Source organism: Peromyscus maniculatus, chromosome 16 (assembly GCF_049852395.1).
Source record: "Peromyscus maniculatus bairdii isolate BWxNUB_F1_BW_parent chromosome 16, HU_Pman_BW_mat_3.1, whole genome shotgun sequence".
In the NCBI taxonomy this organism is placed as follows: Eukaryota; Metazoa; Chordata; class Mammalia; order Rodentia; family Cricetidae; genus Peromyscus; species Peromyscus maniculatus.
Genome location: NC_134867.1, coordinates 40,096,319 through 40,101,583, shown reverse-complemented (window position 1 = coordinate 40,101,583; position 5,265 = coordinate 40,096,319).

Here is a 5,265-nt window from a genome sequence, read left to right as displayed (position 1 = left end):
CTTACTTGGGTATTCATTTATTGAATCACTTGGGCCAATCTTTCAGTTACGTGGCATATTTTTTATATTACTTATTGCTGTGCATTGATGCTGTAGAATTATTTTCTATTTTATATGTATCTAACCTTTAAAGTAATTCTAAAAATAATCTCTTCTTTTAAAATGGGTCAGGGGTGGAGGGGTGCTCAATGGGTAGGAGCTGAACTTGCTACAGAGGACTGGGGTTCGATTCCCAGCACCCACATGGTGGCTCACAAACATCCATAACTCCAGTTCCAGGGGACCCAGCACCTGCTTCTGACCCCCATTGGCACCAGGCACACACATGGCATACAGACATCCATACAAGCCAGACATTCATCCATGTAAAATTTAAAAACCCTCATAGAATGTGGCATTTCTACAGTAAGTAGCCAAAGAGAAAAAGCCTGTTCCGAGTAGTCCAGAAAGAAAAGTGGGTCACACCGGACAGCGGGGGATCAAGGATGCTTTCCCTGTGCAGTGAAGGATGAAAAGCCTTGAGTGCTGAACGGAAAGAGAATGGTTGACAAGTACCTGCCAACAGTTTCTGTTTTACAGGAACAATAGAAATCACTAAGATGGTAGAAATATGACCCCTGGCTGGAAAGATTGCTGCATGGTGTGGTGCAGGACATGCATGAGACCCCGAGTTCATATCCTCAACACAAAAAAAGCCAGGTGTGGCTTCCCCTTCTTGCAACCCCCAAACAAGAGGCACGAGGATTCCTAGCTCTCACTGACCAACCAGCCTAGCTAAAAACAGAGCATCAGGTCCAGGGAAGGCTGTATCTGAAAAGGTGAGCTGGAGAACAATGAGGAAGATACCGGAAGTCCAGCCCTGGATTCCGCCCATGTTCTTACCACTCTCGGTACTAACTTTCTGTGTTAATTACTTTATGTGTTCATGGGACCAAATACCTGACAAGAAGCGATCGAGGGAGAAAGTGTTTGTTCTGGCTGATGAGTGGAGGAGGGGCTACATCCCATCACAGCATGGAAAACTCAGTAGGAAGAGCAGGGGACCCAATAGTCGCATTGTACAGCCTCTGGGAAGCAGAGAGGCTGAGCGTTAATAGAAAGGGGAAGGGGCGATTTAAAAACCTCAAGGCCCACCTCCAGGGACCCACTTCCTCCCATAACCTTCCACCTCCTAAGATCATACAACCTTCCAAAATAAAAGTGTCACCCGCTGGGAACTGCGTAGACATGACCATTCCAAGGTATAGTTAAGGGGAAGATTTTATTGTAGATATGAGGAAGAAAACAGGCATCTGAAAGTCCAGAGGAAAGAGAGGACCAAGGAAAATCAGGGAAAGCCTAGCCGAAATAGCAGGGTTATAAGGAGAAAGGAGTAGCTGGGGGAGGTTTAAGGTAGGAGGGTAGGACCAGAAGCGCTGAGAACAGCATGGACTTTGTAAGTACTGTGACACTGAGGGAGCATGAGGCCAGCGTGTGCCTTGGTATGCTAATAGGGACCACAGATAGCCATTTGTCCTTTCTGCCACTGATAAGGGAACTGGCTCCTTTGGTAGAGGAGAACCAGCTTCCCGGGTTCCTGAGGAATGCTTGCTTTTGTCTAACCACCGGAATTTGGGGATGAAATTTCCTTTGGACCTGACAGAGTTAAGGGTTCAAGCTCATGAGCTGACAGGGAAGATTTCACATAGTCGGAATAGCGTAAAATATTATCCAATGATGGTAAGCGAAGAGGATAACAGCCAGCCATCTGGGAGGGAGTAGGCCTGCTATGTGGGGTGAGCCGATGAAAAGCCACTGTTAAGGCAATATTTAAACAGGCGGAAAGGAGGTGAGGCGATGAGCATGTACATCTCAGGAATACCATTCAAGAGAGTGAGAGGGACTGCCTGGCATGTTAAGGCAATGTCAAAAAGGCCCTGAAGTCTGGAGAACTGTAGATAAAACGGAGAGTGTGCAGGGGATGAATTTAGAGGTAGCAAAGTCAACTCATGGAGGATCCAATAAAGAACTGTAAAAGTCTTCATTTTCATTCTGATTGAGATGGGCAGGTTGGCACATTCTTGAGGGAAATGTCCTAATCTCATGTTTGAAAGGAACACCCCCACTTGGTGCACAGGACAGCAGCAGTAACAGGAAGGCTAGTCAGGAGGCCATGGCCACAAGTCTGCTAAAACATCATGATAGTAAGGACCCAAGATTATGATGGAGGAAGGAATGGCCAGCCATTCAGATTCCAGTGAAAGCTCTTTCCAGGGTCGCCAAGTGCTTGAAGGTACTTTTGAAAGGACCTAATGGTTGATGATACCACAAAGGGTTTCCAAGGTCAGTGAATGACCTTGATGAAGAACAATCAAAATAGGCTCCCTAATCATGACCTGAACAAGGATGACAACAACAGTCATGCTAATGTGGATAGTGGGGTGCACATAAGGCCTCAACCCTGAACAAAGACTAAGGAATACTGAGATGTGGAGAAATAGCCTTCCCCAGGGAAGAGTGGTCCATCGATTATTCAATACCAAATGGTCCATTCTGAAGACATGAAGCAGACCACACTGACAAGCCATTCTTTGAAAAAACAAAAGCAGTCAAAACAAAACCAATAACCTCTCTTGTCCAGAAAAAAAAAAGAGAGAGAAAGAATAGAAAATGTTAATTTCATGAAGTTTTACTAAGTTATGTGAATGGAGGTTTTCAAATGTCTATAAATTGAGTGGCCTTTATCAGAATGCTTAGGGCTGGAATTCTTTCAGCTTTTGGAAATTCTCTAGATTTTAGAATTTTTTTTTTAAGATTTATTTATTTATTATGTATACAGCATGTATGACTGCAGGCCAGAAGAGGGCACCAGATCTCATTACAGATGGTTGTGAGCCACCATGTAGTTGCTGGGAATTGAACTCAGGACCTCTGGAAGAGCAGTCAGTGCTCTTAATCTCTGAGACATCTCTCCAGCCCAATTTTAGAATGTTTTAATATATATATATTAATATGTTAGGAATAGAGTCAGAGTCTCAATACATACTTCATTTATGTTTTGTTAATATCTCAGTTTGCACACATAGCCTGAAGGGTTCTGACTATGGTGTTCTTAGTGCAGCTGCCTTTGGCCACTTTCCATCACATGGGATCCACTTGTGGTATCATCTCAGCACTCCAAAAGTTTAAGATTTTGGACCCGTTTAGATTTCTTTCCTATATTCAGAGCAGGGATATCCAACCTGTAATATATTTTTGTTTAAGGCCCAAATGACCAAAATTAAACTTAGGTTGGACATCGTGCTGATTGCTTGGTATTTGAATAACAAGGGTCCTTCTTTTCTGAATTCTACTCTGAAAGCAGTTTGGATTACAAACCAATTATTCCAGAATTCAGACCTGCTTGAAGGTCATGGGCATTCCCTGGGGAAGTTATGAGGGTTGTCCAGTGAGTAAGAAAGGGTAACAGGTGTCCCACTTTGCCACTGTAGACATCCACAGGTCTGGTGTTGGAACTGTGATGACAGACTGAGGGAGAGTCTGGAGCAGACACAAGAGACACTCCATCTGACCCACTAAAGATGGACACCGCCAAAGTCACCTGAGCATCAGTTTTCAAACACCACTCTAAGGAAAATGAGGGACATGCACATGACCATCTGCTTCCAGTACCTGGCTACAGAAAATGATCTTGGCTCTGTCATTGCTGGATCTGCTGTCTAGTTCATTTTTGCCTATTCATGCCTCGAACAGTACCTGCATCTAACAGGCTAAAAAAAATTTTTTTATTTTGTTTGTTTGAGTATTTTATTCTTCTTTGACATATTTCTATCCCTTTATGGGATGAATACACCAAATGAAGAATGACAATAGAAATTTTATAATCCCCACACTGTGAATTTACTCCTTATTCTGGGGCTGTCTACTACAGAACTTTGACCAAGTACTCTCAGCCTCTCCATGCCTCAATTTCTTCATCTGAAATATCAAGAGAATGATACCAACCTCCTAGGCTAAGAGAGAGTTTTAAATAAATTAATGCATATAAAACACTTAACATGGTGTCCCATGATTATTACATGTTATTATTGCCTTTCCACGACCTTTGCTATTTTGAAACAAATTTCAGATATCATGCCATTTTAATCTGTAATACGTCAATGTGTACCTCTAAAAAAGAACAACAAAAATAATAATAAGACCCCCTCAATGCCACATTTAAAAATAAGGTTTTTCCTCAGAAGAATTGTTGGTCTTCTAGAAGCCAACACAGGAGGAAGGAAGAGACTCAAATCTGTCCAAGTCAGGGTCTTGGGTCATCTCCAGACCCAGCACAATGGAGACACCTGTTGTCATAGTCAAGTAGACTCTGCCTCCTGAGCAGTAGAGGGCAGGAAAGAGAGGACAGAAAATGTGTCTAAAGCTAGCATTTCATGACTGAAGCAAGGAGAGCAGGGGGCCCCCATTAACTGATGAATGTTCTTTTGACACAAGATGACTTCAGATTTCATTTGCAGCAATCCTGTATGTATTCCTTGGCTGCCAAGTTAACGGAGAAAATATAATTTGTCTTTTTGTCTACCCAGTGAATCGTTAGCAATGTCGGCTTTCCACGGGTTGTCATATTACTCACTGAGAGAGCTCACTGAATGGTGACAAGACTGATTTGGTGACTGAAATGTGACCTGACAAAAGCTCAGGTTATGGAGAGAATTTAGTGCTTAGATACATTTTTTTTTCCCTGTGATTTGGATGCTAAGGATTGAAGCCAGGATCGAGAACATGCTAGACAAATACTCTGCCACTTCACTATCGCCCCAGCCAGAATTCAGTTCTTAAGGATTCTTACATAACTCTCTCCCCTTCCTCCCAACTTCTTATTTGTTCTCCAAAGTCAGCAGCTCCGTAGAAACCCTAACCTCACTCACTGCTCAACAAAACACTCTGAACTCAAGTATTTTCTCTTTCCCCTTAAACTGGAACTTGGAGCGACTTAATTGCTTCAAAATAAGATTCATTGATGGTGAAGATATTGACTATCATCTATGTTCAAATCCAGATGATCACCTACCATTTAAAATATCAGGACTGGTCCTGAGTTTAAAATCCAGTGGGCAACATCAGCAAATAAGTGAAGGATGATACTGGGGGAATTGGGAGACAAGGTACACCAGAATCATGGAAGGGGAACACAGCATATGATGCATGATTCTTCAAAGAGGTAACCTTCTATACAACAGCAGCTTCCCTCAGAGAAGTGGAGGGCATGGATTCAGAAGTCTGACA